The 25883-nt window shown below is 42.4% G+C and overlaps 1 protein-coding gene across 2 annotated transcripts in view; it reads left to right on the plus strand.

The window, feature by feature from the left end:
• The window catches only part of SUGCT (succinyl-CoA:glutarate-CoA transferase), a 491880-nt gene that overhangs the window by 216245 nt on the left and 249752 nt on the right, over window positions 1–25883 (plus strand). The window lies entirely within an intron of this gene.

The following is a 25883-nucleotide window of genomic DNA, read 5'->3' on the forward strand; positions in this document are numbered from 1 at the left end:
GTTTTTGTTGCCCTGAGTTTGGGCTGGGGAGGGCAATGACATCTGGGAGCCTGGTTGCAGAAATGCAGCAGGGAACATATGCTGGTGTTCCATTACACTGTATTGTCCATGGGTTGCAGAAAATGGCTGCGTCCTGGTTGAGGGCACTGGATTTTCTGTGTGCCTGCTAGCAGTATGTAGTACAGATGAGCATTCTGCTGCTGTGTCACCTATAAGAGTTGACTTTGCATGTCTTTCTCTACAGTGTATCTTTTGCCATGGCAGTGCTATCTCTGGCCATTGCAATGCTGTATCTGTCCACTTTATCGCTTTCTCTGGATAGGTCCCTGTCTTCTTTCCTTCTTCGACTTCAAATACAACCGTCATCTCTCCGTTGTTTTCAGTTTTTTGGGGAGTCTGCAATGAGGTCTGCGAATATTTCATGCAAGTTCCCTGTTTCTTCTCCCTCAGTTAGCCAGTTGCTCAGCTGTTGCTGAAGGCCCTGTCCTTGAGGGTCTGGATTGCTGCAGGTGCCATGCCTGGGGGAGTAGGGAGGGGAAAAAACGGTTATTGTTCAGGTTCCAGAGGGGCTATTATAGTGTTTTTTTAACATGATTTCTGCTTTCCTCTCCCTGAGATTCTTTGCAGTCTTGGGGGGACCTCAGAGATGGTAAGTGGTGTGTACGTGAGGAGGGACATTGGGGGTTTTGAGTGTGCAGTCCATGCTGTTTGGGTTTGCACTTGTACCTTGGAGATTGGAGAGGATTTAGAATTGTGTTCCTGGTTTGGCTTTGCAGTTAAGGCCAGGAGGTGCTTATATGGGTTGGAGGAGTTAGCAGGCAACATCTGGGGGCGAGCTGGATAGTAATCCTCTCTGCTTCCCTTTTAGGTTGGAAGTTTCAGCAGTGGTGTAATTGCATAAAATCCTGACCAGTTCCTCAAAAAATGGATAGGTTATATTTCCACAGTCAGACTGTTTCTGGCATCCATGGTTCTAATGTAAGTCCTCCTGAGTGGTTTGCTCTTTATCCAGCACTGGTTGATGTCCCAGTCATGACCCCTCTCAGACATCTGACTAGCAATGTTCACAAACACATCTTTATTGCGGTAGCTGGCCCCAAGAGCTTGCTGCTCTGACAGTTCTCCCCAGATGGCAATGAGAGCTAGGCTCTCGGCACAGCTTCAAGTGTCTGCTCGAGGTATGTTGTAAAGGCTGCTGGAGTAATATCACTGTACTGCGTATATATTGGAATCTGGGTGCAAATGAGCCGATCGTAGCACCACACCAACTTTTACATGGGTGAGGGCCATCTAGTCAACTTGGCCACAGAGAAGAGGAGGGTATACAAGTGAACAGACAGGTCAGTCACAGATGCCCAAAAAGCACTGTGGGATAGCAGTTGGAGGATTGCCAAAGTAGTGTGCAGCTACTTTGCATGCACACAAAACAGTAGACCGCACTAACTCCATTCACATTGAACTTAATACACTTTGACAGATACTCCAGAGTTTGCGGTAAGTGCGGAGTTAGTGCACTCTAAGGAATTGCATAGTGTGTATGCAGGAGTTTTCACACCAAACTACCTTGAGGTAGTGTAGACTAAGCCCATGTGTAGACAAGCCCTTAAAACAACGACAAAGAAAGTATGACTATTTTTTCCGTGTCTCTTGAGTTACATATGCTGCAAAACTTCAGAATGGCTTCTTTCTGTACTGTTTGCAAATATAAATTACATTTATTTTCTCTGAAGCCCCACTCTCTCTTTTCTATACACAGAAAAGTTCATCTTTGGGATGCAGTCTTCATTCTTGGCTTGAGTAGTAGGGAGAAAGAGGCTTGGAAAGGGGGGCATGTTTCTAGCTCTTGTGTTTTCAATGTTAAGCATTAAAAAAAAAACCCCTAATTGTGGAACATTTTGATAAAAGACAGTGCACCAAATACTGCTGCCTTAGAGTAGAAGGAAACACTAACAATTTGTGCATGTTTTACATGACTGTTTATGGTGTTGTTGAATAAAACATACACAGTTTTTATAACAATTACCATGTGAAGCATCTTAAAGGGACCTGCGTGTCCATAAGCTAGCTATTATGAAGCTACACTGCTATTGTTCAGGATCTGGTACTATTTCTATTCTAAGTTGGTGTTTATAACTTGGCTATAGGAAAACCATTCAGGGCAGAAACGTAGCTTGTATGGTTAATTATTGATAGCAAATGGGAGAGAAAAGAACATGTGGCTGATGCAGAAATGTAAGACAAGGCCGAGACCTCAACTTTTATTGAAATTATGCAGAGTGATGTGTTACTTGGCTGCCGCTAAGCCTAATAGTCCTAATCAGTAAACCCAAGGAACCCAACATTTGTCCTGGACATCACTGAGATAAAGCCCAGAAGCTCTAACACCTCAAACATACTGGTCTCAGGGAGGAATATATTCATGGGCATCCATTCTTTGATAGCACCAGTCTTTCTGCATCATTTTTAGCCCTACCTGTGTCCCAGTCTATGCCTATGTTTTGGGAAATGAGGCCACAAGTTCTGATATGTTGGCCTGAACTCAGTCTGCGTAAGGCAGAAATGATGCTCCCCCTCATTATGGGAGGCATTTTGAAGATCTGGCAAAGTTTATGATAGCTTCTTTAATCCCGTTTCCTAAGGCGCCAATCGCCATGATATCTAAGTGTCTTGGAAGGTGAAAACAAATGAATGTTGCTTTGTTTTATTCTTGACTAGGACCCTGTAACTAATTTATTCTCCAGGTCCTGGAAAGATGACAGCAGGTGCCGCTGATTCTTTGTAACCAACCAAACAAATGTTCAGGAAGTAGGCCATCTATTCCAGCCTCCTTTTCCTGGTCATTAGCATACAGATATTCAGATGGTGGGTGCCATCATAAATAGATGAGCCCCCTAGACAATTTTGATTTTTTTTTCAAAGATGGGACAAAAGGCAACAAGAATTTTTCAGCATCACCAACAAAACTGACAGTCAAAGGGGAAAAAAATCAAGCATATCAAAATCTCCATGGTTTCCTCTCAAAAAGAGAGAGATTCGAGTTAGTACCATATTTGACTTTTAATCCTCCCACATGTCCTCATTATGTATATGGCAGAATAGAAAAAAGCGCACCTGACTGAACATAATTCAAAATCATTAAAGTCGTTTCAGAGCTGCCTTTGGAATAAGATTTGCAGTCTGTCCGCCTATATTTCCCCAAGAACATCCTACTCTTGCAATTTTTTGTACATACATTTAACTTTCAAGTAGAAGTAGTTTGAACGTGTCCTGTTGTTAAATTATAATAATAGCTGATATTCACATATGGAAAAGAAAAGAAAATATTTCAGCTTTTGCATTCACTAAATTTCCATTTTTCATCTGTGCTTAAGAATACAGAATAGGTGCTATGTGTTTCACAGCCCTGAATGCTGCTCCAAATCTTTTTTTTTTAAAAAGTGTGTTGCTATTTCTCTTTCTTGATGCAAATCGTTTTCATCTCTCTTTCCGAGGGAATTTTAGGTGCAAATTTGAAGAGGGACATTCGCCAGTGGGGTGTTGGTCTGGGCACTTGCCATTCCCTTGATATAATTGTTGTTACTTCAAAGGTAGACACAAAGTTTTTGCCATAGCATGCATTATTCTAGGAATAGGAAACCCTATTGTGTAGCTTTCTCCTACTCCTAATAAACTGGCCTTTGCTTTTCCAGCCTTATTGGAGACAGTGCATTTTCCATGTTGGAATCCTGTATGTGCTGTCTCCATCCCCAAGCTGCCTCTCAATGGGCTAAGCTTCCTTCCTCTGCCTTGCTATTTTGAGACTGACCCGATAGAGTTCATGTTGCTGACTGTGCCTAGAGATCTGCTTGTGGGGTGTGTGATCCAGGATGATGCACCCCAGCCCCAACCAGGGTTTGCTAATGTGTTTGGATAAACCATTTCCATCCCCTCCATCTTGGTTTTGATCCTCCTGGACCTTAGAAAGAGCAGAGAAGTACTACCCTAAGCCTGTTCCAGGACTGACATTATTTCACATTATTTCATCATTGACCTCTGTTGTACAGCTTGGACAGCCATCAGGGCTGGAGTGGGGACCAACACATTACTGAGATAGCTCTCTGTCAAGAATAGCTTCAGCAATGCTCAGGTCCCACTTCTGCAATAATTCCCTTCAAGGCCTGGGGTAAGTACTTGTTGTGAAGCATCCCGAAGCTTAGCCCTGCTGTGGGACTATGTTCAGAAACATGACCACCACCATAGCCAATTCTGCCCCCTTCCTCTTTTCTCCAGGAATAGTGAATGTCTTCAAACTGTTGGAAAAAAGAACAAGAATGGTTCCTGCTCCCAAAGACTGCCTCCTTTTAGCCTGTGCTAACACCTATGAGTAACGAAGAAGTCCATGTGTGCATGGGACTGTGACTGCCCCTTGCTGGGGTCACCAGAAGGCCAACCTCCCCATCCTCTTTTGAAGAAACAAACACAAAAAGTGTTGGGTGGGAGATAGACAGGCTAGGTGCCAGGAGACCCCTGCAGACTTTCTGGCATGATCCTTTGGGTCACATAGTTGATCTCCACATAGGCAGAGATCTCAATTTAGCTGTTTTTTGAATGGTAAGAGCAAAAAAAAAAAAAAGAGTAATTAGTAGTTTCCATATTTTTTTTAATTTGCAAGGTGAACTAGAATGTTGAGATGCTTTGGGGAGGAAACAAATCAATTGTTCCATTGTACAAGGTTATACTAGGTATAAAATTGGGAGGTTTTTACATTGACAATATTGTAAAGTTTCAGCATGGGCCAGTGGTGCCTACATTTATGTCATAGGCAAACTTTGTCTGATTATCATTTCCTTAATCCACAGACAATAAAAAATCTTTTAAGAATGGTTTGTCATCACAGATTGTATCTGCAAATATGTCAAGAGCAACTGCATTGCCCCCATGGACATTCAGGGCTTCAGAGGAATTGTTGCCATCTACTGGGTTGATGATCAGTAACCTAGAAGGGTCTAATTAGGCACTAACACAAGAGACTCTTACAGACTATGGAATAGATACTGTAGTAGTAATTTTGAAAAGTCTAATTACATATTTATGGTACACTCAGACTAATGATCTGTTTGCCTCACACAAATATATTTGATTTTTTTTACTATATAACTTTATTTTGTATACTGTCTTTCATTCAAGCTGTGTCCCAAAATTCTTTACTAAGTTAACTGCAATTATAGAGATAATTAATGGTGAAGTGGGAGAGAAATTATGAATTTTTAGGCATGGGAGAAAAGATTCCAGATCATATTTGAAAATAGATGGATGGTTGATGGAGCAGAGAGATGCAGGAACACTATTCTGGATCGCAGTAATTGCAGAGGAGAAGGTTCTTGCACCAAAGTGTCTATTTTGTGTGGAGAGAGAGAGAGATCATTGTAAGATGAGCAGAAGAGTGTAGATAGGAAGGAAGTAGAGTTAGAGAAGATCCATGAAGAGTTTTAAAAATCCATTTTTCACTTAAGTAATCCCATATTTTAAATCTACTATTAACTAATGCTAATGGTTTGAGCCATTCATATGAAAAAAGCATGCTAGAAGGCTAAATTGGGGGTGAAACCATCTCATAAATCTGTTTTGCCTAAAATTATTTTTCCAATATTAAGTGTTTTCAGACGTAACTGGAAATGTCCATCTTTTGATGGGTTTTATTCAACATTTTATGTCACTTAGAGATAATGGTTTGCATTTGTTTATAGTTTATATAGTAAATGTCAGAGACTCCCACATCGTATGCAACACCGTATCCATTCGGCAGTCACCCAAATGACACAGCGTGAAGCTCTATGTGGAAAACTCAAGTGTCTGCCTCAGTGGTGCAGTCTTCTAAGCTTGTTTTGGGTAGAGAGGGTGGTTTCCTAATCCTCTTTTCCCCTCCTGTGCCCTGTTTTCTCTGTGTCAGGTGTTTATAAACGCTGCACTATCTTTCTAACAGTAGGATCGGAACAACTGTGATTCTCTCCTAGGTCATGCTCTGGGACGATACAACTTTAAATAAAGATGTGATCAGGGAATTATAGCATTTATTAGTACTGTTTGCGTGAAAATAATAGCGCACGGGAGCCATGAAAAAGAAACAAAATATTTAGTAACCACGTTAAAAACCTGTCCAGTAGTTTTGTTCATGCTATTAGAAAGCTTTAGTGCATTGAAGAAGAAAGATAGGCTTAACAAAACTTGCAAGCAACCATTGGTAGACATCATGCCCTGGACTTCTGTTGAAATAGCTCGCAGACAAGCTGGAGCATGTCTGTGTGAATGCCAGTGCATAGCTGAAAGAGAAAGTGTCCCTTTGCTGTCGGTCTTATCTATCTCCTCCAGGTTCCCATCCCCTTCTTTTCTCTGGATCACTGCATCTGGCTTTCTTGATTGGTCATTTAAAACACATTTTTGGATTTACAAGGTTGATTGAACTAGCTCACCTGCAATACCTTGTGCTCTCATCATTTGCAAACTACTGTAAGCCCTCTTTCAAGCACGGTTTCTCCGCCCTTCTCATATAATCCAGGACCATTTCAATTTGCTTGATTCCCCATGTCTGCCAGTGTCCTCCAAAAAGGGTCGTATTGAATGGTATCAAATGCTTTTGGGTAGTCATAAAGCTGCATTTTTCACAGATGTGATGGATATTCATGATTTGCTCATGTGGCTCTCTTTGAAACCAGCTTGTTGTGGTGGTAGTTCTGCTTCCGCCCTTCGTTATTAAAAACATATGTTTTGTATTTAAAGGCACGTTATCAATGTAAATTAGCATGGGCCCACAATTTGGATACGGTAGATGCAAGCTTTTACAGAGCCTAATAGCAATGGAAATGTTTTCATGCATTTAAAAAATTAATGGGAGATGCAGGGTGGTCGTGAGTTTCAGACACCTGTTTGCAACCCAGAGGTTGAGAACACATTCTTCAGAGCATTGATGTTGCTTCCTAACTGGCTGGGAAAGGAGCGCAGCAGAGCATTTCCTAGCTTCCCCCAGCCTACATCCTTAGGGGCTCAGTGTGTTTTTGCAGCACTTCTGACCCTTGCCTGCCCAAGAATCGAGATGGAAATCAAGACATTTTAATGGCTAGAGATTTGCCAGGCAAAAGCTGCCTCATGACTGTCAGTACAAATACATGGAAGGCAGAGATTTTTTTTTTTAAAGAACAAACTGCATCATGGGGGGGGGGGGGGGGGGGGTTATAATCCTTTTTGTTTGATAATCCAATTTGGTCAATTTTAGTCTCAGTTTTAGACATTTCCTGTACAGTGTTGAAACAAGCAATATTTGTGCATTGGCTTGCAGAGTGAATGATTGAAAAATCATGCTGCATGTTAATACCAATATAAGGGTGAGCTACCTTTAGTTTTAGGAATTGACTGCACAGCTAAACTGTGAATATTTTTGTCCAGGCTACAAACTTGGGATGCAGTATTGCAAGCAGCAACGGTTTTCTTACTCCAGCGTATTTATTGAATTTGTAAATGTATAATTATGGTTACATAAATGCAGGAGTTCAATGAGAGTACACATGTGCATGAAAGCTGCTGGATCAGGCTTTAGCTTTTAACTTACAGGCGATCAAATATCAAAGGAATTTTGCAGTGCGAGTTGGGTTATTTGCACTAAGGAATTATTCCCCCCCCCACATATTTAGACCATTAAACCATAAAGATTACTAGGCTATTTTGATTTTTCTTTTTTAAATCTAAAATATCTTTACTTTTAAACACTGCAGGTTATAATGCACTTCTTTAATATCCTGGCTGTGGAAACTTTAATTGGTTTGTGATTACATGCTGGGAGCTTTCTCCAAAATATAAAAAAACTTACCAGAGAGAGTGCAGTCTGGATCCTGTTCTGGTGAGGTAAAGACCTGCAAGTTCTGCAGTAAGAGATCTAGTTCTTTCTTTCTTTGTTTCTTGAGCCTTTAGTTGTTAGGCCCTGGGATTCAGAAAAGCCTGCATCCCAGGCTCCTTACCATAGATTAATATGTTACATGATGGTGTCTCTTGTAAAAACAAAATATATATGATAGGGCTGTCGATTAATCATAGTTAACTCACGCAGTTATCTCAAAAAAATTAATCGTGATTAATTCCAGTTTTGATCGCACTGTTAAACAATAGAATACCAATTGAAATTTATTAAAATTTTTTGGATGTTTTCTACATCTTCAAATATATTGATTTCAATTAAAACACAGAATACAAAGTGTACAGTGCTTACTTTATATTATTGTTCTTATTACAGATATTTGCACTGTAAAAATGATAAACAAAAGAAATAGTATTTCTCAGTTCATCTCATACAAGTACTATCGTGCAATCAATTTATCATGAAATTGCAACTTAAAAATGTAGATTTTTTTTTTGTTACATAACTGCACTCAAAAACAAAACAATGTAAAACTTTAGGGCCTACATGTCCACTCAGTACTACTTCTTGTTCAGCCAATTGCTAAGACAAACAAGTTTGTTTACATTTATGGGAGATATGCTGCCAGCTTCTTATTTACAATGTCACCAGAAAATGAGAACAGGCATTCACATAGCACTTTTGTAACCAGCATTGCAAGGGATTTACATGCCAGATGCTAAACATTCGTATGCCCCTTCATGCATTGGCCACCATTCCAGAGGTCATGCTTCCATGCTGAGCACACTTGTTAAAAAGTTAATGCATTAAATAATTTGTGACTGAACTCCTTGGGGAAGAATTGTATGCCTCCTACTCTGTTTACCCGTATTCTGCCATATATTTCATGTTATAGCAGTCTCAGATGCTGACCCAGCACATGTTGTTAATTTTAAGAACACTTTCACTGCAGATTTGACAAAACGCAGAGAAGGTACCAATGTGAGATTTCTAAAGATAGCTACAGCACTTGACCCAAGGTTTAGGAATCTGAAATGCCTTCCAAAATCTGAGAGGGACGAGGTATGAATCATGCTTTCAGAAGTCTTAAAAGAGCAACTCTCGGATGCGGAAACTACAGAACCTGAACCACCAAAAAAGGAAAACCAACCTTCTGCTGGTGGCATCTGACTCAGATGATCAAAGTGATCATGCATTGGGCCGCACTTCTTTGGATCGTTATTGAGCAGAATTTGCCATCAGCATGGAAGAATGTCCTCTAGGATGAAGGTTGAAGCATGAAGGGACATATGAATATTTAGCACATCTGGCACGTAAATATCTTGCAACGCCGGCTACAACACTGCCATGAGAACACCTGTTCTTACTTGCAGGTGATATTGTAAACAAGAAGCAGGCAGCATTATCTCCTGCAAATGTAAACAAACTTGTTTGTCTGAGCAATTGGCTGAACAAGAAGTACGACTGAGTGGACTAGCAGGCTCTACAATTTTACATTTTTATTTTTGAATGCAGTTTTTTTTGTACATAATTCTACATTTGTAAGTTCAACATTCATGTTAAAGAGATGGCACTACAGTACTTGTATTAGGTGAATTGAAAAATACTATTTCTTTTTTTTTTTTACTGTGCAAATACTTGTAATCAAAAATAAATATAAAATGAGCACTGTACATTTTGTATTCTGTTGTAATTGAAATCAATACATTTTAAAATGTAGAAAACCAAAAATATTTAAATAAATGGCATTCTATTATTGTTTAACAGTGCGATTAATCATGATTAATTTTTTTAATCGCTTGACAGCCCTAATATATAATAAAATAAAACAAAAAAAGTTCCACTTCTTTCAGAAGTGTCAAATACAGGGAGATGATTGACAGTAATGGATCAAAAATATCTTTACTGATAATTCCTAATGGCCAGATTGCGCTCTGATTCCCATTCACACACTTACTAATAGGTGCCGATTCCTATTGATTTCAGCTGAAGTGTGCACGTATCTGAAGGCAGAACAAGCATTTTAAAAAAACCCTCTCTCTAAATACACAATTAGACACCATTCCTGTTGTCCGAGTTGTGTGGGCAACCCTTGACATCCACACCGAGTACCATTTAAAGTCAGTGAGGCTCTGCCCAGGTGCAAAGGATGGGTTCACCTTCACAATCACATTTCAGAACTATGGCACTACTCATACAATGTTATAGTCTACTATGTCGCTGGCTCTTTTAATTCCTGATAAAACAATGGTCTACTTTCGAGTAATTTGTGTTTCATGAGTGCCGTTTTTTCCTCTTAGAAACCAGAGAGATTAAATAATAATAGGTTAATTTTTTGGTGCCCGTTTTCAAAGAGTTTTGGTGCCCTAATAATAAAACCAGAAGCAAAAAAACTGAAAATGAAAACTATAATTTGGCAAATATTAATAAATTGGAATTTATACAAAGTCGGGGACCCCAACATACAATACAAAACCATACAACAAAGAGAAAAATATTTTTTTTAAATGATGCAAAGGAAAAAAAAATCTTGCATATAATCCTGACGATTGCCATAGAAGTACCTTTGTGGGGAAAGAATTTCACAGTTCTGGGCTCCTGATGGAGAAAGCATTAGTTTCCTGTTATCTCAAGATTGTATTTTACAGTATTCAGCACTTTTAACATCAACCGTCTCAATTGCTTTGGTCCTTCAGTTTGGAGAAGCCTATATCATTTATCAGTTTAAATTCTTTTATATAAAATTGGACTTACTAGACAGTAGGCAATCACTGATGGTAAAACCAGAACCCAAGTTACCACTCAAAAATTAACAGCCTAACCTAAAACCCACCAAAGTCTGGAAATATAGGTTTAGTGTTCTCGTTCTTTTTAAAATTCACATTGTTGTATCTAGGTTGATATTGATAGAACATTTCTTTCATGCTGGACAGTATGTACTGGAATGCCAAAGGGTGACAGAATGAGTCTGAGGACAAAGTAGCTTGTATGTTCTTGCTTCAGTAGGCTGAATATAGACCATTATTTTAAACAGTTTTGCCTTTAATAAAAATGTGCTCTTACTGCTTTTCAGCATAGATAAAGGAAGATATCCCACCTCAGATTTAGGTCAAGAGCTTCAATTGCAGGAGAAAATGATGGATGTTTCCTTTAGGGATGATGGAATGTAGAGATGGCACATCTCTGACTGATTGAGTTTAATGCTTTTAGGACTTCTCTCCAACCCCTACAAAATAAATAAATAAGATCATGACCGTGATCAAAATGAGATTTTCTTTTTTTAAGGTATATGTTTTTAAAAGATTGCCCCTTTTGTTTTCCACAAAATGTCAATAAGGGCTCCTTTGTTGCCGGACAAGAAAAGGCGCAGAAAAATACTAAAGTTTCTAAAGGACTCCTGCCATTGCTGCAGTCCAGGAGGGGTATGTTTTGAAACTGACAGGCATTTACTTCACACAATATTCAAGATCACTTGTTGCAACTCCAATGATGATAAATGTACTTGTCTTGAAAATTAATCAGACTTGCCATGGAAGAATAATGTTTATGTAGCCTTAAGTAATTGACACTCTTGTTGAAAGGACTCCAATTTCAGAGTATCCTTTTCATTCAATAACCATCCGTGTTTTACTGTGGGGCACATCTATATTCATTTTGTTAGCAAGAATAGCAAGAAATTCATGAAGTACATCAGAATCGGGAAGCCAGTGAAATAATTATCAGGTCCACAGGATCACCAAAGGCTAAAGAGAGTAATTAAAGAAGATAGGGACATTTCTGAGAAGCTAAATTTCTTTGCATCAATCTTCACCACAAAGGATATTAGGAAGATAGGCACCATGGATCTTTTTCCTGATAATAAAGATGAGGCACTAGCAGAGATTAAGGTGTCAAAAGTAGTAGCGCTGGAAAATTGTTAATTTAAAGTGCAATTAGGCATTAGGCCATGAGTTCTGAAGGTGCTCAAGTGGGAAGTGGCTGAAGTACTAGCAAATATATGGACACTCATTCAAAACAGCTATTGTACTAGAGGATTGAAGGGTAGCAAATGTGTATATTTAAAGAAGGCTCTAGGTGTGATCTGTGGGATTGCAGACCAGTAATCTTACATTTGTACAAAGTAAATTGATTGAAACAGTAATTAAAAATAGAATAATAAAACACCTTGAAGACAACAACACGATAGGGTCTAATCAGCGCAGTTTCTGCAAAGAAACCATATCTCTCACTAATTTATTATAATTCTTTGAATGTGTCAAAAAAGTAGTGGGTACAGTAGAACTGGTTGACATAATTTACTTAGGCTTTCAAAAGGCCTTTGACAAGATTCCTCACCCAAGAGGCTGCTAAAAAAAAATCCAAGTAGTCAGAAGAAGACAGGACATGCATTGTCATGGATTGGAAACTGGTTAGGTGACAGAAAGCAAAGAGTAGTATTAAATTATCAGTTTTCATTTTGGCAAATGGTTAGTAGCAGGGTGCGCCAAGCTTCCATACTATGTCTTGCGTTGTTTAATATATTTATGAATGATCTGGAAAGGGGAGGAGCAACATTTGCAGATGACTCACATTATTTAGGTTACTCAAGACCAGAGAGAACTGTGAGGAACTTCAGAGACACTTGAACTAGGTGAATAGGCAACACAATGGCTATTCAAAACAGTGTTGATAAAGGCAAAGTAATGCCATTAGAGGGAAAAATTTGAACTACTCATACTCATACACTTGGCACAGCTCTAAATTAACTGTATCAATTCAGGACAGGGACCTAAATCATTGTGGAAAGTTCAGTGAATACCTTTGTTAATGTGCAACTGTGGTCAGAAAAGCTACCCATATGTTAAGATGCAAAAGGAATGGGATCAAAAATAATATGTTAAAGATTATAATTATATAAATCAATGGTGTGACCTCACCTTAATTGTTGTGTGCAGTACTGGTTGCCCAATCTCAAGAAGGATATTACAGAATTAGAGAGATTCAGAGAAGAGGGATAAGAATGACTAGGGACACAGACACTTGTCTGAAGTGAGGTTGAAGACATTGGGATTGTTTTCTTTAGAAAGGAGACTAATAAGAGAAGACATGATGAAAGGAAACAAAATAATGAAGGGTCTGGGAAAGATAGATCTGGAACTTCTGCTCTCTCTGAATTCATGGGACAGTCAATAAAATTGAAAGGTGGCAAATTAAAAATGAACAGAAATCCTTTTTCATACAATGTGTAATTAGACTGCAGAACTCAGTGCCACAGGATGTCTCTGAGGCCAAAAAAGTAGTAAGATTCAAAGAGAGATTGGACATTTATGTGGATAAAAAAGAATATGAAGGATTAGAATAGTTAATACAAAAAAGAATATTGGAAGGGAGATAAAACCCGTACCTTAGACCAGTCCATCCCATGCTTTGCTGCACATTGGGCTACCCACATTTGTTATCCTTGTCTGTCAACTGCTCTTCTCTCCAAATCTTCCCATTTCATGTTGAGATGCTTGATGTCGTTCAGAACTGTTCGTTTCCATGTTATTCATGGTCTTCCTCTCTTTCTTCTTGCATTTTCCGGCTTCCATTCAAGGGCGGTATTTGGTAAGCGTTCTTTTTCCATTCTCAGCACATGTCCCAGCCACTGATGTCTTCTTTTATAGATTATGCGTGAGAGAGTACCTTGTCCAGTAATTTTTCTGACTTCTTCATTCGTCTTCCTATCTCTATATGTTATTCCCAATATTCTTTGCAGACATTTGTGATGAAATGCATCCAGCTTTTGCGTATCTTTTTTGGTAAGTTGCCATGTCTCACTGCTATATGTTGTGATGGTGCTAACAATTGCAGTTTTGTCTTGAGGGAGATGTTTTTGAGTTGCCAATGTTTTTGAGTCTTCCAAATGCAGCATTTGCCTTCCCAATTCTTCTTCTTCCCGTACATCAGAGCTTAAATCAATTTCTGTTAGGGATTAGTATGTGACCTTCAAGGGGGGGACAGATTCCCCACATCTCTCTATTATGGGGTTTCTTGCTCTAAAGCATTTGGTTCTGGACATTGTCAGAGGGAATACTGAACTGGATGGATTAAGAGTCCGATTCATTATGCCTGCACCTATGTTCCTAAGCAAGTCTTTGCCAGGAAATTACTTTTATATTAATCAAATTATATAGTTAAAATAGATTAAAAAAGAATAAAAAAGTTGTATCAAACATTGTGCTTGAGAATAGGTGGTTTCAGCTAACCATGTGATATGGGTTTCATATTTCTATCCCATGGCCACAAATTAGTTTTGTTGTTGTTTATTATTATTAGTAGTAGTAGTTGTGATGTTGCACTCTATATGATTTTATGAAAGTATGCTGATGAGTGTAAATATAATGGAACTAAAATATGCTTCATGCAAAAGGTCACTTGTAAGGTATCATTACAAAGCTTATAATCTACTGAGTGTGGTCATCCTATTTGTATAAATGTATCACTCTTGTATCTGAAACTAGAAATATGAAATATAACTCTGAGGGCTTATTGTAATTATGCAAAGTGTGGGCCACTAATGGTTTGGAATCTTGATGGCTCCCATCAACCAGGACAATTGACTGTAGATAGCTCTGTTTTACTTATAAGTCTTTCTGTATACGCATGTGCTGGCAAGTGGTTAATGAAGTCTTACAGTGACATATGATCATGTCACCTGAACTGGAATCCATCTTTAACCTGGTGCTTTTCCATTGAGAAGGAGGGGTGGGAACTCAGAGAGGGACAAAGGATTCCCACCTCATGCAAAAGATATATAAGTGGGTGGAACAGAACAATGGAGGGCCATCATGAGAAATCCCCTAGCTACCACCTGAGCTGGAACAAGGGCTGTACCAGGGGAAAGGATTGTGCCTAGACTAGAAGGTGTCCAGTCTGTGAAAGAAACTTATTGAAACATCTCTGAGGGTGAGATTTGATCTGTATTCAGTTTTATTACTGTACTAGGCTTAGACTTGGGTGTTTTATTTTATTTTGCTTGATAATTCACTTTGTTCTGTCTGTTACTACTTGGAACCACTTAAATCCTACTTTCTGTATTTAATAAAATCACTTTTTACTTAATTAATTAACCCAGAGTATGTATTAATACCTGGGGGTGGGAGGGCAAACAGCTGTGTATATCTCTCTATCAGTGTTATAGAGGGTGAACAATTTATGAGTTTACCCCGTATAAACTTTATACAGGGTAAACAGATTTATTTGGGGTTTGGACCCCATTGGGAGTTGAGCTTCTGAGTGTTACAGACAGGAACACTTCTTAACCTGCTTTCAATTAAGCCTACAGCTGTTAGGAGATGTGGTTCAGACATGGGTCTGGGTTTGCAGCAGGCTAGCGGGTCTGACTGAAACCATGCAGGGCACTGAAGCTTCTAGTTAAGTCTGCAGCTTTGGGGCACGTGGTTCAGACCCTGGGTCTGTGTCTGGCTCAACAAGACAGGGTGCTGGAGTCCCGAGCTGGCAGGGAAAGCAGGGGCAGAAGTAGTCTTGGCACATCAGTTGGCAGCCCCAAGGGGTTTCTGGATTTCTACTTCTCCATTTCTACCATTATGATTTTGTTAAACGTATTCACTACTAGTAAAATTTCCTCCTCTGCAGAAGGCCAACATAAGGCCTATGCACTAGCATTCTTCTTCAAGTGATTGTCCCTATAGGTGCTCTATGTGAGGATGTGCGCGCACTTGTGCACTCTTGATCAGAGATTTTGTCAGTCGAATCCGTGGGTCTGCTGTCTACACATCCTCGTGTTCTGGTATAAGGCTATGAAGGGAGGGGTAGAGTTGCTGCTGCTCCAGTTCCTTCTCAGCTGCCTGCGGCTTGAGACAGACGGTCATTGTGTCTGCTAGCTAGCTACACAGCTTGTTGACTTTTCTTTCTTATTTTCTTGTTTTTGATTTCTTTGCTATAGTTTCATTTTACTGTTATTTTTCTATTGAATTCAGCACAACTTTGTGCTCCCCCCATCCTTTTTTGTTTGTTTGGGCCTACATTTCATTCAGCCCTCTCCATCTCCAGCTTTTCTTGTCAGGTTATGTCCAAGACCCTGGAATTCATACCCTGCCAGACCTGCCACAGATCCTTCCCCTTCAGCAAGAGGCATTCTAACTGCCTTGGCTGTCTTGGAGAGCCCCATGTCCTCTCTAAGTGCAAGTGAATTCAAAAGCAGATCCAGAAAGCTGAGAGGGGACAGACTGAAACTGCTTCTGATGGAGCATTCTCTGAGACCCGTGGAGCCTGGGTCCCTCATTCTCAAGCATCCACTGTTCAGAATGCGCTGGCGATTGCACTAGCCCCAGCTCCGTTAAGCAAAGATCTTTGAGACCATCTAAAAGAAGAGACCACATTCTCCAGAAACAGAGACAAGAGAAGAAAGTCACTCTCCTGATCAGAAACAAGGAGTCCTCACATCCTGGTATGGATATTACTGAGGCTTCTACCTCCTCTGGAACTGAGTTCACAGTACCACCAGAAAAGATCCCAACGTGCAACACACTGAGATCCTCCTGGCAAGCAACTTCATGCAGCACCGGCATCAGTACCAGAACTGGAGCCTTTTAAACACAAGGATTCCTCCAAGTCCAAGGTCTTAAAGTAATTGTCTTCAGTATCGTCCTTCTCAGATCACAGTAAAGAGCATATGGACTGTCCCTTGTTACCGTCCCCAGTACCTCGCAACACTATCCAGATTCCCCACTCCCATCCAGGTTCCTGTCTCAGGAGGACTTCCAAATCTGGAAGAGCATGAATCCCCTCTTGAGAAGTACCAAGAGGGATTTCCCACCAGTACCAACTTACTCTCTGGAACTGACTTACCTTCTGGTCCTACTGCATCCTTCTACAAAGACTTGACCACTGGAAACTGTGCAGTTATTGGTCCCTCCCTGGCTTCCAGTAGTGACGTAACCCCTTGTACTGATGCCTCTTGCTCCTCCACTGGACGCAGGTGAGGATACTTCCTCTGACTCAGATGTGTCGGTACAGGTTTCCACCATCTTTCTCTTCTAGCCTTCTTCCCTTGAGATGTGTCTGAGGAAGAGATCACCAGCGGATGATTGGCCCATCAACCCTGGCAAGGGCTCTCCGGGGTCCTGCCCTGTTCCTTATAATCCAGTCCAGTGGGCTTTTTGGAACCCGTGGGATCTCTATAAGAACAGTTATACAGTGTGCTCTCATGCAAGAGGCCTGATCAAGAACAACAGCCACTGTCAGCAGGCCAACTTCCACAGGAAGAACCTCCAGAACAGCAGGAGCTAGGCACAGAGGAGGAGACACCACCATTGTACAAATCCTGTTCCTCACCGGATGAGGCTGTTATGCCTGCCCACACACCCCGCCGTCCTTTGGGATGATTCAAGATGTTTCAAGACCTCAAATCCTTACAGATCCTGTTGGAGAAGATCAACATTATTTGCTGAACATTTTACATACTTTCCCCCAGGAGAAGATTGCCGTGCCCTTCCATGTCTGTTAGCACCAGCCCTTTTGGTGTGGCAAACACCAGCGACCCTACCACTCACTTGTAAGCAGACTGATAAAAAAATACTATATTCTTTCTAGGGTTCAAAGTATCCTTTCTCCCATCGTACCTCTAACCCTTTGGTCATTGATGCAATTAATGTAACAATACAGTATTGGTCTTGATCACCCCCTTCTCTCAAGCAACTTAAATGCATAGACTTTCTTGGCAGCAAAAATTACTTCTTCTTCGAGAGATGTCCCTGTGGGTGCCCCACTCCAGGTGTTGGTGCGTCCCTGCGCCTTTGCTCAGAGATTTTTGTAGCAGTACTCGTAGCGGCCACGCATGCGCAGATGCTGCCCCCCTGCTGTGAGTCTAGCTTAATAGTACTCATGCATGGCCGGTCTCCTCAGTTCCTTCTCTACCGTCCCCGGCCTGAGACGGAGCTCAGCAGACTCGTTAGAAAATTCCTTTCTCTTGTTACAATTACCCTTCTAGTTAGTTAGTTTGTTGTTAGTTTGTTGTTAGTTATAGTTAGTTACCATTTTTATCTGGAAAAAAAAATCCTGTCAGCTGCAGCCGCTTCAGACATGCCTGGCTCCACAGGCTTTAAACGCTGCTCAAACTGCAAGGAGGCCATCCCGCTGTCAGATGGCCACTCACACTGTATAAAATGTTTGGGGGAGACCCACATTCCTCAAAAATGTGCCCACTGCAGAAAACTCAGCTCCAGGGCACGGAAGGACAGGGAGCTTAGATTGAAACTACTCCTCCTCCAGAAATCCCTAGGAGTGGCTTGAGATCCAGGCGCTGATTCCAGCTCCGCTGCCCACCACAGCCCCCCCGCCTCAAACAAACACAAGAAATCTGCTAAGAAAGGGCACCTTTTGTCATCTTCAAAGGAAACCCTGAGACACACATCCTCCCCGGGCAGATCTACCGCTTCCCTGCCTGTGCTCCCCCGCTTGAGCACATTTGACAAGCCGGGCTCCTCCGGCACCGCGCGAAAACCTCCTGAGGCTGCGGCGCGAAGCTCCGGTGCCGAGGCTTCAGGCTTTCAGCTGCTTGCCTCTCTTCTGGCACCGTTCGGCACCGCGACGGACACGGTACCGACATGCCACACCCTGCCTGACCCTCTGCAGGCTGATGCTGCCCTCCCGGCACTGACCACGGCACCAGCACCCGTGGAACTGATTGGCAGTGAGCCAAGAAACAAAGCCCCAGCTCAGAGGAATGTTCCCTCATTGCATCTCCCTCCTGCACAGCCTTCACCTCACGCAGGAACCTCACCCTTCAATTTACTCAGGCAAGAGATCTGCTGGTGTCACCCATCCTACAGTCTCCCCTGCTGAATGCCTGTTTCTCTTTGATGGCAGAGTCAGGGTCTGAACAGCCTTCCTCCAGTGAGGAGGAAACTGGTCCACAGGAGGGTTTTTCTCTGTATCAACCCTCCCATCCCCAGACCCCAGTCAACAGAGGTTTTAGGAAAATTACCTCAGCCTATTCTCAGGATCCTGCCCCTGGGGGGGTGGTGAACCCCTGGATGGCACCACCTATGCCCTACCCACCACCATGACAATATTGGGCACCGTGGGCATTGTACCCTCGAGAACACACACGCTACGCCACCTCAACCAGGCGCAACACCGGTCTAGCACCACCGCCTGACGAACCTGCCAATGACACCAGACAGCACCATCACACTTGCAGGATCAACCAAGTCCAGCTCCTATTCCAGTAGAGCCGGAAGTAACGCCTGAAGAAGCCTTACTTCCCCCTCTTCCAACACCGTCGGATGACTACGCAAAATTCCAAGACCTCTTTAAAAGAGTTGCCAGTGACTTGAGAATTAACTTGGAGGAAGTCCCTGAACAACAGCATGAGTTAACGGACATCCTACAGCCCTCTTCTTCCTCTAGGGTTGCATTACCAATCAACGTAGCCCTTTTAGAACCTGCTAAGTCCATCTGGCAGACTCCAGCTACATGCCTACCGACCTGTAAACAAGCAGACCGGAAGTACTTCATCCCATCTAAGGGCTCTGAATTCCTTTTTACCCATCCGGCGCCAAACTCGTTAGTAGTAGATGCAGCGAACCGAAGGGCCAAACAACAGTATTCCCGCTCCACCCCAGCCAACAAGGAAAGTAAACGCTTGGACTTCTTTGGTCGTAAAGTATATGCATCCTCGACGCTACAATTTCGTATAGCTAATTATACTGCAGTTCTTGCAAAATATGACCACAGAAACTATAATAAGTTCATGGACTTTATTGACGAAAACCCAGAACAGAAAAAACAACAATTCACAGCCCTGGTTTCCGAGGGACAAATCAAATCACGCACCGCTCTTCAAGCGGCCCTCGATGTAGCCAACACTGCAGCAAGATCGACCGCCACAGCAGTGGTCATGCGCCGAGGTTCATGGCTCTCCTCCTCTTTCTTTCCTCGAGAGGTCCAGAGCTCCTGTGACGTTGTGCAGTCTATATGGTTTTATAAAAACTTGATAATAAGTCAATATAATGTAACTGAGCTGGTTTTAGAGAAAATATGGTAATAAGTGAATGTAACGTAACTGGGATATGCTTCATGCAAAAGGTCTCTTGTAAGGTATCATTACAAAGCTTATAATCTACTGAGTATGATCATCTGATTTGTATAAATGTACCACTCTTGTATCTAAAACTAGAAATATAAAATGTAACTCTGAGGGCCTATTGTAATTGTGTAAAGTGTGGACCATTAATGATGGTTTGGAATCTTGATGACTCCCATTGTCTGCAGATGGCTGTATTTACCTGTGAGTCTTCCTGTATATGTGTGTGCTGGCAAGTGAGTAATGAAGTCTTGCAGTGACATGTGATCATGTCACCTGAACTGAAATCCATCTTTAACCTGGTGCTTTTCCAGTGAGGGGGGGTGGAAACCCAGAGAGACAAAGAGTTCCCGCCTTATGCAAAAGATATATAAAGGGGGGAAGAGAAGAGAGAGGGAGAGAAGCCATCATGAAGAATCCCCTAGCTATCATCTGAGCTGCAACAAGAGCTGCACCAGGGGAAAGAATTGTGCCCAGGCCTGGAAGGTGTCCAGTCTGAGAAAAACTTACTGAAACATCTCTGAGGGTGAGATTATCTGTATTTAGTTTGATTAGGCATAGATTTGCGCATTTTATTTTATTTTGCTTGGTGACTTACTTTGTTCTGTTTGTTACTACTTTGAACCACTTAAATCCTACTGTCTGTATTTAATAAAATCACTTTTTATTTAGTAATTCACTCAGAGTATGTATTAATACCTGGGGGAGCAAACAACTGTGCATATCTCTCTATCAGTGTTATAGAGGGCGAACAATTTATGAGTTTGCCCTGCATAAGCTTTATGCAGGGTAAAACGGATTTATCTGGGTTTAGACCCCATTGGGAGTTGGGCATCTGAGTGCTAAAGACAAGCGCACTACTGCGAGCTGTTTTCAGGTAAACTTGCAGTTTTGGGACAGGTGATTCAGACCCTGGATCTGTGTCTGAAGCCAGACAGGAGTGTCCGGCTCAGCAAGACAGGGTGCTGGAGTCCTGAGCTGGCAGGGAAAACAGAAGCAGGGGTAGTCTTTGCACATCTGGTGGCAGCTCCCAAGGGGGTTTCTGTGATCCAACCCATCACAGCTCCATTGAAGATCTTCCCTTTGACGGTGAAAAACTTTTTGCTTCCGCCACGAACGACGTGCTTCACTCAATGAAGGACTCAAGGGCAACCCTCCGGTCCTTAGGTCTCCAGACACCTAAGACCAGAAGACGGCAATATAGATACCAACCTTACCAACGTCCACGCTATCCCGCATTTACACAACACTCCCATAGACCACAGGAGCAACAGCAACAATAACAACGCCAAAGACCAAGATTCCAGCGTCGTCGTCCCAATTCTGCGGGGGCGCCTCAACCCCCTCCAACTAATAGGCAGATTTGAAGCCTTGGTCGAGGGTTTAGAAAACAGCGTTCCCACTTCAGCCAGCACACATATCTTTGGACACCGCCTACGACCATTCTCCCACCAATGGCAGAACATTACCTCCGACAAATGGGTTATAGAGGTGGTTACAATTGGATACGCCAACAACACAAAGGGAAGGGTTTTTACTCCCATTATTTCTTAACAGAAAAGAAAACTGGGGGATGGCGACCAATCCTCGACCTCAGGCGGCTCAACAAATTTGTCAAAAAGCAAAAGTTCAAGATGGTTACTCTCACCACCATAATCCCAGCGCTGGAGCAAGGCGATTGGTTTTCAGCCCTCGACCTACAGGACGCCTATTTTCATGTGACTATACACCCGGCCCACAGATGCTTCCTACGTTTTACTCTTGGCTCAACACATTTTCAATACAGGGTTCTTCCCTTCGGACTGTCCACGGCCCCCCGTGTTTTTTCCAAGATCCTAGCTGTAGTTACTGCCTACCTCAGAAAACAAGGGTTCATAATATTGCCTTACCTCGACGATTGCCTCCTCAAAGCCTCAACGTTCGACGAAGCTCTCCGATCCACGCGGCTTACCGTCGATTGTTTCCTATCTCTAGGCCTGCAAATAAACAAAAACAAATCCACATTATGCCCCACCCAACATCGGGAGTTCATAGGGGCATACCTCGACTCCCGGATGGGATTGGCATCTCTTCCACCCGACCGCTTCAACTCCATAAGCCGACTGGCCACAAAAATTCGCAACAGTCCCCAGAAGACTGTCCGAGACTGTCTACAAATACTAGGTCACATGGCCTCGTGCACTTTCGTTGTCCAAAATGCACGCCTCTACATGAGGCGTTTCCAAGCGTGGTTGGCCACGGTTTACAGACCGAATGTGCACTCTCTAAACAAGACTCTTTCCATACCTTTCCGAGTCAAAGATTCTCTACTGTGGTGGACAGTTCACTCCAACCTCTGCTCTGGAGTCCCCTTTCTTCAGGAGGCTCCATCCCTCATACTGACTACCGATGCATCTCTGACAGGCTGGGGTGCACACATGTCTCCCCACACAGTCCAGGGGCTATGGTCTTCAACCGAGAACCTCTCTGCACATAAATGTCCTAGAACTTCGAGCCATTCGCAATGCGTGCCGTCACTTTCTTCCACTAATCAGGAATCACCATGTACGCATAATGACAGACAACATTGCATGCATGTTCTATGTAAACAGGTAGGGAGGAGCTTGATCCCACTCGCTTTGCACAGAGGCTATGAAGCTCTGGAATTGGTGCATTGTGAACAACATCCAGGCATCAGCTGCCTAGCTTCCCGGAGTGATGAATACCACAGCGGACGAACTAAGCAGACGCTTTCCCTGGGATCACGAATGGGAGATAGACGAGAAAACCATTCACAACGTATTCCGCATTTGGGGTCACCCAACCATAGACCTTTTTGCAACTGGGAAAAACAAGAAATGTTCCGACTTTTGCTCCAGAGCGGGCCTGGGCAAACATTCCCTGGGAGACACATTCATGATCCCATGGCACCGAAACTTATTCTATATGTTTCCCCCGATACCGGTTCTCAACAGGGTCCTGATAAAAATACGAACAGAATTTACGTGCCAAGGTGATCCTAATTGCCCCGTCGTGGCCCAGACAACTGTGGTTTCTGTTCCTCACCAGAACGTCGATTCGACCACCAATCTCGTTGCATCTCCTCCCGAACCTCCTATCACAACAACACGGCCGATTTCTCCACCCCAACCTGTCCATGCTTCACCTCAAAGCCTGGTTCCTACATGGTTCTCCCAAAGCGAACTAGATTGCTCTGAACAAGTTCAAAGAGTGCTCCTACATAGCAGAACACAATCTACTCGCACCACCTGTCTACAAAAGTGGAAACGATTCACACATTGGCGTTCAGCTAAACAACTTTGTCCCACATCGGTATCTCTTTCGCTCATACTTGATTATCTATTGGACCTTAAGCGGACCGGCCTTTCTTTCAGCTCCATCGGAGTCCATTTAGCTGCTATTACAACTTTTCATGCAAAATTGATGATACTTCTGTTTTTGCGCATCCAATCACCAAGCGTTTCCTCAATGGACTCCAAGTCCTATACCCAGACATTAAACCACCTACCACCCCGCGGGACCTTCATTTAGTACTATCTTGCCTAACTCAACAACCCTTTGAACCCCTAGCCACGTGCTCCCTTTTACACCTTTCGATGAAAACAGCATTTTTAGTGGCAATTACCTCCGCCAGACGGGCAGGAGAAATAGCTGCTCTTATGGCAGACCCACCATATACGCTATTTTTCAAAGACAAGGTTACCCTCATATTACACCCCAAATTTCTTCCTAAGGTGCATTCGTCATTCCACATTAATGAGCCGATACACCTACCAACCTTTTTTCTGAAACCACATGCGAACTCGTTCAAAGCTACAATGTATACATTAGATGTACGCAGCGCCCTCTCCTTCTATTTGGATAGAACCAAACCTTTTAGAAACTCTTCTAGGCTTTTTGTCTCCATCGCAGAACGTTCCAAAGGTTCTCCTATTTCTATCCAATTTCTTTCAAACTGGATTTCTCAGTGCATCTGGTTGTGCTATCAGATGAAGAAGGTTACACCTCCAGACAGCATCAGCACGCATTCCATTAGATCTCTGGCTGCCTCTGTAGCATTCTTACGCAAAGTTCCCCTGGCTGATATCTGTAAAGCAGCCACTTGGTCCTCTGAACACACATTTGTTAAACACTATGCCCTTACTCAAGGCCCCCTTTCTGATATACGTTTGGGCAGGGCTGTACTATCTACGGCATTCCTATCAGATCCAAAGTCCCTACCTCCTTGAGACTCACTTCTTTTAAGTCACCTGGAGTGGAGCACCCACAGGGACATCTCTTGAAGAAGAAAAGGAGGTTACTCACCCTGTGCAGTAACTGACATTCTTCGAGATGAGTGTCCCTGTGGGTGCTCCACTACCCACCCTCCTCCCCTCTACTTCGGAGTTGGGGTAGCCTCCGTTGTAGAGAAGGAACTGAGGAGACCGGCCACGCATGCGTACTATTAAGCTAGACTCACAGCATGGGGGCAGCCTCTGCGCATGCGTGGCTGCTACGAGTACTGCTACAAAAATCTCCGAGCAAAGGCGCAGGGACACACCAACACCTGGAGTGGAGCACCCACAGGGACACTCATCTCAAAGAACGTCAGTTACTGCCCAGGGTGAGTAACTTTTTGGCTGCTCTGCAATTCATGGTGGCGAGCTATTAGTCCTCAATGGGAAAATATGACTTTACAAATTATTTCACATTTTCTTATTTTGCTGAACATCTGCCACAAGACCAGAGGGAGCAGTTTCAGGATCTCATCACAGAAGGCCAGACGATTGTCAAGGCTTCCCTTCAGGCCTCACTTAGCATCGCTATCACAGCTTTACCCTCTGTGGCTACCGCCATAGTCCATGCATCGAGTATCTTGGCTGCAATCCTCCAGCCTTCCCTGGGAAATACAAAACAACTGTGGAGGACTTTCCCTTTGAAGGCCTGAAGCTCTTCAGTGGTTCCTCGATGGGTCCCTCTACTCCCACCAAAGACTTGCTCAATGCCTTGGCGTCTACACACCTGTGACAAAAAGGAAATACAGCAAGTCTCAAACAGCTCAATGGTCCTGCCCGTTTATCAATCGTCCTGCCCATTTATCATGTTCACCGAACTTCCCAGAAAGAAACCTAGATTTCCCAAGAAGGCTTCACGGTTGAGAAGGAACTGGAGTGGTGCACAACAAGAGTATATAAGGAGGTGTATATCCCTCCTTATATACTCTTGTACCAGAACATGAAGATGATGTGTAGGGTGCAGGTGTGGACACTGTTGACAAGCATCTCCCATTAAATGAGAATGGGCACATGCAGATCCTCGCATGAAGTACCCATCAGAACAAAACATCTTGAAGAACTCTAGTTATGGTACACCTTTTGTCTCACTGCTTTGAAATGCAAATGCCTTGTGCACCAGGGTGAATTTCACCTTAATGCTGGATAATTATCGCTGCCTGTAGCATAAATTAAATTTACTTCATGAAAATTGGGTAAAACCCCTTCTGTACAGAAAAGAGAAATGTAAGTGAAGCTAGGATAGACACATTTCCAATATGCAATACAGAACATTGCAACATAGCTTATCTCCCTAGCATTTTCATTCCGAAGTATCACAAAATACTTTGCAGCCAGTTACAGACTACTTGTATTTTCACATATAATGTGTACAACTTATCCATAGGGTCTCTTTGACTCTGATATAGTTTTGTCTCTATAGCCTTTGTGTTAAATATTTGTTTTAACATTTTTATTAGACATCCAGAGATGTTTGGGAACAGTGCATTCTTGAACTAAAATTTAGTGTTATTAATGTTGTTGATTATTAGACTTCAGGAACTTGGAAATGGTGAAATAGAGAATGTCAGTTATGCAGGAAAACTTAACAGGAAATATACTACATGTCAGTTCCTTCATGTGTTTGAATCTAGTATGCCTATTGCCTCCCCTCAAT

The sequence above is a fragment of the Trachemys scripta genome, chromosome 2, assembly GCF_013100865.1.
Source record: "Trachemys scripta elegans isolate TJP31775 chromosome 2, CAS_Tse_1.0, whole genome shotgun sequence".
Taxonomy (NCBI): domain Eukaryota; kingdom Metazoa; phylum Chordata; order Testudines; family Emydidae; genus Trachemys; species Trachemys scripta.